The following is a 13,330-nucleotide window of genomic DNA, read 5'->3' as shown; positions in this document are numbered from 1 at the left end:
TTTTCTTGCCTATTTGATAAAATTTTAAATATTAAAAGGTAAAAAAATAAAGAATATAGGGGCAAAGTGTACAACTTAAAAGTTTGGGGCTATTTAGAAACTACTTTTTAATTTAATTAATATTATTTATTTATTTGTCACTTTTACTCAATATTTAAAACTTGAAGGGCTCTCACCTAATTACCTAATTTCTTTGTCACTTTTAATAGACCATCCCGTCAAACTTCCTTGAATAGTTTAATTTTCTTTTTAAGAAAAAAACCAAAAGAGTCCCATATTTTCCAATTTGGGTTTAAAATGAGATAAAATCCTATTTCTTTTGCCAACTTTCTTGAATTGTATTTTTTTTGGTGTTATTAACTTATTTTTTTTCAAACATTGGATGTGTGTGATAAAATAGTAGAAGCTTACTTCCACAAATAGTTCATAGTTAAAGATGGGATGAACTAAAAAAAATCTTAATCGATCACTTATTGATTTTTTTTACAGGTTAGTATAACAGATGATAAACAAATATAAAACACGAAAGTAAGAGATAAAGAGTGGTTCCTAATCTAGTCTCTTGTATTACAAGGGTTTTCTTTAGAGCTTCTCGTAGACTTGTGGTTACAATATTTGTGGTTCATGACTTCTATCAAATTTACTTCCTAGACATAATTTCTACTTGTATAATTCACATTTATCTCTTCTTTCTTCTCCCTCCACCTCCCTTACAATTGTGGAGTGACAGAGTATAATGTTTTTATGAAGGATAAAAGACAGATAGTAATAAGTTCAAGTGAAGTGCACAAACTTCTTCTAATATAAAGGTTTTTTCTTAGAGATTGTTTTATACTGTAAAAGGAAAATTCAAATGTGTTTCATTCAATCAAGAATTTGTAAAATGATTCCTTGATTGAGAATAATTACATATTGCATGTTCATATCAAATACGTTCATGTGTGCAATAAACTTTTTTCTTTATTAATATTCTAGTTAAATTTCACACATCTTCTTTTTTTTCGTTCTGGCATTTTTGTGTCTCGATTTGATGATTGTTGTTTTATCGAAAAAATATTTTGGAAAAATAGTTTTGTAAGTTTTTTGACTTTTTAAAGTCGCCACTTAATTTTGAGAAAAATTAAGAAAACCTGTGTTTTCAAAAGAATTAAACAGACAAATCTTTTGAAAACTATAAGGGGGGGGGGGGGGGAGGGGGTTCGAGGATTCATATTGTATTTCAGGAAGGTGATTAAGGCACCTAAAATACCCGTTAATACGATTTTCCAGCAACTAAATCATTTGGCTAAAGGAACAACTAACTTATTTTTTTTGAGGTAGGAATTTTTTTAGAGTTGTTTGGGAATGAATACTTTGCTTTTATCTAAGTAAACATCTACCTTGAAAAATTTGTTAATTTTAAAACTATTTAAACTTGATTCCATACTAAGTCGTTAAAGCATTTCGGCATTTCGCGGGGATTTGCAAATTCAATACTTAAAACTAGCGATAAATCTAAGCACACAAGAGATAAAATAAGAGATCGAGATAGGGAGAGAGAGAGAGTCGGGTTGGGTCCAAATTCGGGTTATCTGTTTGCTTGGACCGGTATTTGTACCCATCTTCTTTTGGGGGTTTTAACCCATTTCCACCTGTCTTAGACTAATTACAAAAAAAAAAAAATTCAAAAAGGAAATACAACAAGGGCTTAGTAGATAAATACAATAAGACGAGTAAAATAAATTTGGGCTCTTCGATCCAATCTCCTGGACTATTCCGACTTGCTTCAGATTCTTCAAATTCAAAACCTGTTCGTCGATTTTAATAGGCTTGACTCGGACAAAGAAAGTTGAGCTTTTACAGATCTAAAAAATATGGAAAATAGGATGAAGTCCGTGAGGATTCGGGCAGATTTTTACATGCAAAGAAAGGAAGCAAGTATGAAGTTAGTATTTTTGAGAGAGCAATAAAATTTGATAAGATAGAGTTACTTATTTACAAAATATAGACAACACATACCAAACCAAAACGCTTATGGGAGGTCTATTAAATACTCTTGCCCAAAACCAATAATGCAAGGTCAACAATATACGTAATTAATTATCAAACAATAAAACTAATTTTTGAAAGGTAGGATCACCTTATTTAGAAAGGAAAAGAACACTTTTATAGTTAAACATAGTCTATTGCATGGTAGACAAAATATATGGACTTAGCAAAATAGATTGGTAGCATATGGCAAATATTTAATGAGCGGCAGTGGACATTACGAAGATCACCAACTAACAACACTCAAAGAACGTGCAATGAGGCATAGTTTAGCTTTATCATCATATAACATTTGCGAATTTAAATTAATGAAAGGAACAACTAGAAAATCTGCAACTATATAAAAAATCCAAGCAAAGGCTGAAACCAAATGATTTGCCCTGCAAATTTAGACTGTAAAAAAATTCAAGCAATTATACATAGTCGGATCAAAATTTCAACACTACAACAGACTCACCCTCATATATATCATCGATTAAAATAAAGATGAGCCAAAATCTAAACTTAAATGAAAACAGGGACAAATATCACGACATGAAGTAGTCGATTACCAGAAACCTCTAAGAAAACAATATACTAGAAACATGTAAGTGGCTCAACAGCCCGCTAGTTTGACGAGATTCAAAACATATGAGAGTAACAACAGATAACGAACATCTGAATAAAGAGAAATACGATTGAGGGGAGTCAACAAAAGTTCACAGGAAACAGGAGCACTAACAACATTTTAGTGACAAACAGACTAAACACTTCTAATTTCGCAGTTAATTATAATCTAAGGTATCCTAACAAAGTTAACACTTAAACTGTCGAGAAACAAGTAACCGACATATAAAGAAACGAAAAAGTCCTGAAATGAGACGATTATTAACTTTCGAGAGATCAGAAAAAATAAAAATAATTAAAAAAATGAAAGGAAAGAAAAAAAATGAACTTATGCCTAAAAAAACAAAGAGGAACCAACTACAATATCATGTGCAACTTCAGCCTACAACAGACAATACTATAAAAAAAATAGATTAAATCATATCAAGATGGACCTCAAACAGGCAGGGATAGAAGAAAATAAATCCAAACAACCCTCAACTAATGGACTTGAGAAGTACTAATAAAACACACTCAAACAATGAGGGAAAGGAACAACTATAGTAATCCTAAGTCAGTGAAAATTTCCAGCCGATATTACTACTAACTCAATAAATACTACTAAGGACAACATATCACCATATGAAATCTATTATCACACAATTTAGCAACAAAAATTTTTCCAACATCTCAAAGATTACTTTGAAAGAAAAAAGACGAAGGGGATATTATAAGGAAAGAAGCACTACCTTTTTCCAGGCAGCGGCTGAGACAAAGACGAGCTAAGAGTGTGGTATGATTCCACCACCAGGAAATTTACTTTTGATTCGAGTGGACAGACTAGAAATTCGAGGCAAACTTCGGATAAAAGAAGCTTACTTTCTTCCCAACAAGATATAAGTTCACCAAGTCTTAAGAATATCACTGTGACCAAACTATGTCAAGAGGAGAAAAATAAGAACTCGTTGTAACTCCTTTCCCCTTTTTATGACTCTCACTTAAAAAATATCAGCCCCAAATATTCTCCCTCTCTATTATCTATCTGAAAAATTCTAGTTAAAAAAAATCCCCCCATTTCGGAATCAAAAAAAGAATATATATATATATATATATATATATATATATAGTTGTAGATTAGGGTTTAGGAAAAATGGGGGGAGGCAGAGAAATTCCAAAAGATTGGGGTAAAAACGAAAAAATAAATTCATTTCAAAATCCAAAATCCCTGCCAAAGGACAGGCCACAGCTGACCCTTTGTACGAATTCGCGTCCAAATCCCATAAAATCCGGATTTGAGAGCGACGCAGAGGGTTCAGATCATCCCATTGTCCTTCTGAAGTTGCGTGTCCTCATCTACAAGCACGCAAGGATGAAAGATGACATGCATCTGTGGCGTACGACGCAGAAAAAGGGGAAGGGGACATTGAAGCGTCGTCTCACCTGAAGAGAAGGTGACGCGCGCAAGGTCGCTACCATCCGAGTTCTCTCTTGGTTGTCTTGATGCTGCTTCATGCACAAAGAGGAGAGGAGTAAGGGTCATTCAACGCCACTCTCGCTGATTCCGTATGCTCGTGTTGGATGACTGCTGTCCTTTTGCGGATAAGATTGTTGCCAGCTTACAATTAGGGGTGGGCCGGATCTGGGGAAATTGGGCTGGATCAGTTTGGATCACTAAAGGATTCTGTGAAAGAATTATTGTTCTTGGGCCTATTGGATCGACGGCGCGTTGCTGAAAAATTTGGGAAAGGTCCAAAAACAAAGTTGATAAATTGTTAGGAATATAGGTCCAAATAAATGCCCAATTGTTATCAAATTGAAATAAATTAGGATGAAATTACATAAATTAATTATGGAGCTTCTTAATTTTAATGAAATAGAATAATCGAAGTAGTGAATAAATTATTATATCCTAAACTATTAAGTAAAATATATGTATTTTATTGTATATATGCATATTTTTATTTTTTATTTTTTAAAAAAAAAACGTAAAATTTTTTGAGAGGATTTTCGGAATGTTTACAAAATATGCCGATTAAGTACAAAATTTAATAAGACATTCACCACTAAAATATTAAAGGCGCCCAAACTAATTCAAATAATAAGTAAACTTTATATTCTTCTTGTAATTTTATAAAATTAACTATCTTAGCTCGTTTGAAATTGAAGAAGCTCAAAAATTAATTATTATTGGGAGGGTCAAATTTTGGTGTCAACAATTGTCCCTCATTTTACTTGGTTTGATGCAAGAAATTCGAGGAAAATGAAATTGACTAATCTAATTTTGACCGACCGACATATTCCTCTATAGGGAAGGATTCGGGTACAGATTTTAGAAATTATAGCCAAACCCTGGAAATGAGTCGCCTACATATCTCAGGCTACATGAGAATTAAGGCCACTTGTAGTTCGATATGCTTGATTTAATGCACAATTTTGAAAAAATTCAAAAGACATCTTGATACCGAATTATGAGGGTACCGAAATGCTCTAGAATAAGATTTAATAGAGAATGTTGAAATACAGCCGAGTTTTCAACATTGAGCCTGCCTACATATCCTTAAACCTTAGGAATCAGGCTGTTTGTAGTTCAACTCGATCGATTGAAAAGAAAATCTATTATGCTAGACAATCTTTGGTTCTGGACGAGTGACAAATTAAGCCGAGTGTGAAAGGAGGCTTGTAAACTCTTAACCATGAAGGTGGAGCTCTTCACATCCATAGGTAAGAACTTACATGGACATAATTTCCAAAGCTCTCGGCGCATTGTCACTCAGATTGGAAACTTGCTTCCAGTAGACCAAAATTCCGGATGCACAATAAAAACTGACAAAATAAAGGAAAACCCACATGCCTTCTGATACGGGTGTGGTTTGATTGTGGTGGAAGTCGATACTCCGCTCGCGTCCTAAGAGTTTGATATTCCTCTTAAAACTGTGACCCAATTCGCTACTAAGAAAAAGTTTCACGTTGTGCTGCATCCTTTTTGATGTAGTCAGCAACTGGGGTTTGTTTTTTTGGAGAATTCATCCTTTCGGATGCTCTGGACAAAGACTCAGATAAAACTCGTTAGCATAAAAATTCAATCAAGATGGGAGGCAATGTCTTTTACCATGTTGACACTTAATTGCTCTCTTCGACATTAGACGTCAACTCGATTGGTTTGACGTAAAGCAAACAAAGCTTATGTCTTGTGTTTGCAATATAATCTTCAATGTACTCTTCATTTGATGTCAAAATAAATAAAGCTGATGCAATGTTGATAATTTCTTTGTCGCTTTCGATAATTCTCTTGCCATTCACTCTTGCCAAATAAAGATGCAGTTGATGTTGAGGGGTAAATATTTCTCTTGTGATGCACGATTCCTTTTCTGGCAGTGCATGATTTCATACGGGGCATGAATATCTTCCCTCGATGCATAGCTCTCGGCGATTCATGAATATCATCTTAGGATGCATGAATATTAACTCGCGATGCATGACTGACTCACAATGCATGACTGACTCACAATGCATGATCTTCCGCGATGCATGATCTTTCTCGATGCATGAATATTGACTCACGAAGCATGATCTTCCGCGATGCATGAATATTGACTCGTGATGTATGATCTTTCTCGATGCATGGATATTTACTCGCGATGCATGATCTTCCTTGATGCATGAATATTGACTCGCAATGTATGATCTTTCGCGATGCATGAATATTGACTCGTGATGCATAATCTTCCGTGATATATGAATATTGACTCGCGATGCATGATCTTTCGCGATGTATGAATATTGACTTGCGATGCATGATCTTCCACGATGCATGAATATTGACTCGCGATGCATGATCTTTCTCGATGCATGAATATTGGATCGCGATGCATGAATATTAACTCGCGATGCATGATCTTCCTAGATGCATGAATATTGACTCGCGATGCATGAATGTTGACTCGCGATGCATGATCTTTCGTGATGCATGAATATTAACTCGCGATGCATAATCTTCTGCGATGCATGAATATTAACTCGCGATGCATGATAATCCGCAATGCATGAATATTGACTCTTGATTTCAACCTTGGTACCAAATGAAGATAGTGCTTCGATCGAGCAACATAGTGATTTTATGGTTGCCTTCTGGATAATTATATCGTCTCAATTGACGATAACGGTAAAATGACTTCCACATTGTATATCGTCTTGATGGACAACAAAATAAATGACCCCTCCTGATAATGTATCATCTTGATCAACAATAAAAGAAATGACCTTTCCAGATAATGTATCATCTTGATCGACAATAAAATAAATGACCCCTCCAGGTAATGTATCATCTTGATCGATAATAAAATAAATGACCCTCTGGATAATGTATTGTCTTGATCGATAATAAAATAAATGACCCCTCTGGGTAATGTATTGCCTTGATCAATAATAAAATAAATGACCCCCCGGGATAATGTATTGCCTAATCGACAATAAAATAAATGACCCCTCCGGGTAAGGCATAATATCATAGCTGACATTATGATGCAGATGACGTCCTTTACGGAAACCGTAAACTCTTTCTTGAGATTTTCGCTTGATTCATCTTTGAATCTAACTGGACCTTCCTTATAGACCTCATGTTGTTGGAAATTGACTGAAATAAACCATTCATATTCCAACACCTCCGGTATAAGCAACATAAATTAATTCTTGTGTCTAAAAGAACACCGTTAAATTCTAGGAGAGCTTCCTCCTCCCACGACTTCTCCATATTCATTCGTCGGAGGAATTTGCTGATTTCAGAGCAAAGCTACAAACCTGCGTCCACACAAAAATCGTTAGTTTTTAAAACGAACTGATCTATGTCGATTTCTTCAATTGTCTGCTCCTTGTTCTGCTATCTCCGGTTGATTTATTGATCTCCCAACTCTTGATAGACAAGACAAAATATTTCATGCCAAAAAAACTGAAACATAAAAGGAAAATCTTTAAGAAAATAAATTTTCGAGGAGTAATATTTTGAAAGGGGTCATTGCCAAGTGTCATGTCACGTTAGACTTAGTAAACTTCTTTGAGCCTGATGCTTGGAGGTATATCTGATTATTCGCTGGGGAACATTCAACACCACCCTAGACCTGATGGACCCAAGTTGAAATTAGAGAGGCCTTCCTAAAAATTTCTGTCAGTTACAAGTTTCGTCTTGTCTTCAACTGTCGGTAAGTAAATCATTGAATTTTTGAGAACCTCTTGAAAATTTTGTCCCAATTGCAAATTTTGAAGTATTTTCAGTGTTGACGTTACTGAGGAAAAATCTTCTTCCCAGTTTCTATTGTAAAGAGGAATAGGAATCTTACGAGATATATGACCGAACCCTTGCGGCGCCTACGTATCCCGTTGAGGCAGGAATCTGGTCAAATGTAGTTCCCCTCGAAGGTTATAAAAAATAATAAATTTACAAATAAAACCTACTGAGGCCAAAATAGGCCGCCTAGGTATCTCATTCTTGAGAATTCAGGTCAACGTAGTTCAAATACAAAGAAATATTTTAAAATGGGTAAATGGGGTGGCCGAGGCCGAAATAGGCCGCCTACGTATCTCATTCTTGAGAATTCACATCAGACGTAGTTCATTACAAGAGGGATAAAATTTAAACAAAGCAATTACAAACAAACGGAACCATTATTAGTAAATAATAGAAATGCAAACCGAAGCTTCACATGTAGTATCTCTTGACAGCATCTGAGTTGATTGGTTTCGGCCATGCAGTGCCTTATATACCGTGGTTTCACGGTATTATTAATACTTTTTCCTTAAAGTCTAGTGTGTCCAAAATCCTTTTTGTGCTAATTTTTATATAAGTTTCTCTTTATTTGCAGGAAATCTGTCCAAAGATGAATGCAGAGATTTTGAGCGAAGAAATGCAGAAGAGACCACCTACGGAGCTTGTGACGGTCCGTAGGTGGCAGCGTAGTGCAGCTACTGAAGGAAGATGGGGAAGTCTGACCAAGTGTGGGGTTACGGAGTCCATGACGGTCCGTCTTGCAGGTTCGTCATGAAGTTCAGAGAAGTAATCCCAGTACCCATATTCCAAGAGTTGAAGTATTTTGGAACGAAGACCCTTGACGGACCGTCGTGTTTGTGACGGTCCGTCATACTTGCCGTCGAGGGTATGAAGAGAGCAGCAGAAGAAATTGCACAAGTATGGGACGAAGGAGTCCATGACGGTCAGTCGTACCACGAGGATCCATCGCGAGGTCTGCCGACCCAGCCGCGTTTTGATAGATTTCCAGCAAATAGAGTCCTTGTTTAATTAGGTTTTTATTTTCTATAAATAGTTCAAAAAACCTCGTTTTTGAGGTTAAACTCTGGATCATTATTAGACTCCGTATTGTTAGACACCTTTTATTATCATTAGACTTTTTGTGAGATTATTGATTACTTTGAGATTCTTGCAAGTGATTATTGGTGGTTTTTGGTGATTAATCAAGCAAACTTTTGGATTTTACTCTTTCTCATTGAAGTAAGTACATGAATTCTTATATAATATATTTGAATATTGTGATTATGACTATGGGTAACTAAACTCCATAACTAGGGTTGTGGGAACCATAGACAAATAATGAGATAAAACCTAACTAAAATAACAATTCTAGAATAGTGTCTTGCATGTATTAATAATTCTTTGATTTAAAAGTCTTTTTAACGGATGGCCAACGTTAGAACTCGCCTTAATGCTACTTGCCGGACCAAGGAGGTAGATAATAGAAAAAGAATTATCAACATAGATTTAGTGTATACAATCTAATAGGCTAGTATTGATTGGTACGAGGTAATAACTTAGTCAAATATCGAATACGATGCTTAATGTGAGATAAAGATAAGGGTTAGGATAGAAACACACGTAGCCAGACCAAGGTGCGGAGTGAGATTTTCTAAAAGCCGGACCAAGGATTTAGAAATACATAACTTATCACTTTGCATGCAAGATACTAGGAAAGAATTGTTATAGTTAAAATTATCAAATTATGAACCTGTGGGGAACACGTAAACCCTAGTTACTTTGATTAATTGATTAAAATCCATCATTCAAAGCTGTTAAGTGTCTCTTTCAGTTTAGGTAGTTAATATCATTCATTTAGAAATAGAAACCCCCCTTTTATTGTTTTTGCTTTCCAAGGAAGTAATTGACCGAACAATAGTAATAATAGGTGAAAGTTAAGTCTAAACTATTTTCCTCGTGGAAACGATCCCAACCTCACTAGTTGGGTTATTTACTTGACACGACCGCTTTACTTCTTATTTGAGAAGTAAGTTTGAGCGTATCAGTGCCATCCATCTCCGACAGGACAAAAGCACCTCCGGATAATACCTTGCGAACCATGTAGGTTCCTTGCCAATTTGGCGTGAATTTTCCTTTGTATTCATCTTGGTGAGGAAAAATGCACTTAAGGACCAACTGACCAACTTCGAAAATTATGGCTCTTACTCTCTTGTGAAAAGCACGAATTATTATCTGTCGATACAACTAACCATGACAAACGTCAACCATTCTCTTCTCATCAATCAAAGTTAGTTGATCAATATGCTTGCTACCCATTCAACATTACTTAACTCAGCTTCTTGGATTATTCTCAATGACGGTATTTCAACTTCAGTAGGTATGGCTGCTTCTGTCACATATACTAGCAAGTATGGAGTAGCTCCAATCGATGTTGTGACAGTCGTTCAATAACCCAACAAAGCATACGACAGCGTGTCATGCCAACCTCGGTGATTTTCAATCATCTTCCTCAAAATCTTCTTGATATTCTTATTGGCAACCTCTACAGCTCCGTTCATTTGAGGACGATATGCAGTTTAGTTTTGATGAGTAATCTTAAATTGCTCACATATATCTCTCATCAAATGACTGTTGAAATTTGCACCATTATCAGTAATTACGGATTTCGGTACTTCAAATCTGCATATTAGATTGTTGCAAAAAAATCGGCTACAACTTTCTTGGTTACCGACTTGTAAGAAGCTGCTTTCACCCACTTTGTGAAATAATCAATGGCAACAAAAATAAATCTGTGTCCATTAGAACTGGCTGGCTCTATCAGACCGATTACGTCCATGCCCCAAGCTACAAACGGCCAAGGTGAACTCATAGCATTGAATTCGTGAGGTGGCACTTTGATAAAATCACCATGCATTTGACATTTATGACATTTCTGCACAAACTTGCAACAATCATTCTCCATCAGAAATAACCGGCTCGAAGGATCTTTCTTGCCAAAGTGAGACCATTCATATGCGTTCCACAAACTCCAGCATGTATCTGTTCGATATGCTTCGCAGCTTCAAGAACATCGACACATCTTAGAAGACCCAAATCTGGAGTCCTCCTATAAAGGATTTCCCCATTTAAAAAGAAATTGAGAGTCATACGGCGTATCAACTTCTTTTGGTTGGATGTTGTATCTTCAGGTTAATTACCGGACTTCAAATACTTCTTTATATCAAAATATCATGGCAAACCGTCTTGTTCTGCTTCAACATGGGAACAATGGACTGGATGTTCTTTAGCTCTATATCTAGAGGATCAATATAATCAGTATCTGGATGTTTAATCATTGAAGCGATGGTGGCAAGAGATAGGCCAACTCATTTGGTATTATGGGAGTATGTCTGAAGTCGATGCTACGAAATCTCTCGCACAACTTCTGCACATGCTGCACATAAGGTATAATCTTTGGGTTCTTCACGGCCCACTCTCCTTGAACCTGATGAAGTAACATATCTAAATCTCCAATAACCAATAGCTCGTGGACATTCATGTCAATGGCCATTCTCAAACCAAGAATACAAGTTTCGTATTTGGCCATGTTGTTTGTGCAATTAACTTGGATATAGCCGCCATGGGATAGTGTTACCAGATTCTGACACTAAGACTGCTACAATACCTTTACCTTGATGATTTGCCGCTCCATCAAAGAATAATCTCCAGCAAGGATATGTTTCAGAAGTATCTTCACCCACAAACGATACCTCTTTATCGTGAAAATAAGTCTTGAGCGGTTTATATTATTCATCCACAGGATTTTCTGCAAGATGATCAGCCAATGCCTGGGCCTTTATTGCCTTCTGAGTCACATACACAATATTAAGTTCACTCAACAACATTTGCCACTTAGATAACTTTTTGGTTGGCATCGCCTTTTGGAAAATATACTTTAGCGGGTCCATTCTGGATATGAAGTTTGTAGTATAAGAAGACAAATAATGTCTCAAATTTTGGGCAAGCCAACTCAAAGCACAACACGTTCTCTCTAACAGAGTGTAACGGGACTCGTATGGAGTAAACTTCTTGCTTATATAATAGATAGACCTTTCCTTCTTTCCTATCTCGTTGTGCTGACCAAGTACGCATCCGAATGCACTATCTGAGATGGACAAATACAAAAACAATGGACTCCCATCTCGCGGAGGAACCAATACCGGTGGATTGGACAAATAGTTCTTGATAGTTTCAAAAGCAGTCTAACACTCTTCAGTCCACTTTGTTGGAGCGTCTTTCTTTAGCAGCTTTAAGATAGGCTCGCAGACCACCGTCGATTGAGCTATGAATCGATTAATGTAGTTCAACCTCTCTAAGAAACTCATCACCCTTTTCTCATCTTCGGCGGAAGTAACTCTTGAATTGCTTTAATCTTGGAAGGATTGAGCTCAATTCCCCTTCTACTGACTATAAATCCCAACAACTTGCCGGCTGGAACTCCAAAAACGCATTTGGCGGGATTCAACTTCAAATGACATCACCCTGTAATAATATACACCCCAAGGTGTATCTTCCTCGTCCATCATAATTTGATGATAACCTGTGTAACAATCCACAAATGACTGCATTTCATTCTTAGCACAATTATCGATCAAAATGTGAATGTTTGGCAATGGAAAATTATCTTTTGGGCTAGCTTTGTTGAGATCTCTATAGTCGACGCAAATTCTAATCTTTCCGTCCTTCTTGGCAACCGGAATGACATTAGCCAACCAGGTCGGGTACTGCGTCACTTCTACCAGACGAGACTAAATCTTCTTAGTGATCTCTTCTTTAATCTTTAAACTCAACTTGGTCTTGAACTTTTGAGCCTTTTGCTTCACCAGACTGAAACCTGGATTAATAGGCAGTTTGTGAGATACAATATAGGTACTTAGCCCTTGCATGTCACCGACTTCCCAGACAAACACATCAATGTACTCGATGAGTAAATTAATCAGGCCCTTCTTTGATCTTTATTCAATTGAATGCTGATCTTGAATTTTTTGCACACACTCTTGGTCTCCCAGATTTATTGTTTTAGTTTCCTCTATATTCGGTTTATGCTAGTTTTCAAACTGTCGAAATTCCTCGACAATATACTCGATGGCTTATTTTCCTCTTCTTAATCATCAACCTCGTCATCACCTGCCACATTCTGTTCGTTCAGCTCGTGACATGACATAACATTGGCAGGTTTAAAACTTACATTACAAAAAGTTTGGGGAACCAAAATCGATGTGGAGGTCCAATTCTGCAGCATCTCTCTAGGCTCAGCATCACGGATACCAGTTAGCTCGACCTTTTCCTCAATCACATCATCGATCTCCTCGAGAAGTCCACTGGTTCCTTCCCTAAGGTCTTCATGCTTGGCATACTCCCAGACTGGGAATGATTGATACAGATGTGGGATCGGCTTAGCCAATGCTTGATCATTAT

Source organism: Solanum lycopersicum, chromosome 2 (genome assembly GCF_036512215.1).
Source record: "Solanum lycopersicum chromosome 2, SLM_r2.1".
NCBI lineage: Eukaryota > Viridiplantae > Streptophyta > Magnoliopsida > Solanales > Solanaceae > Solanum > Solanum lycopersicum.
The sequence above is the reverse complement of the archived record's forward strand: the minus strand, read 5'-3'. Positions refer to the sequence as shown.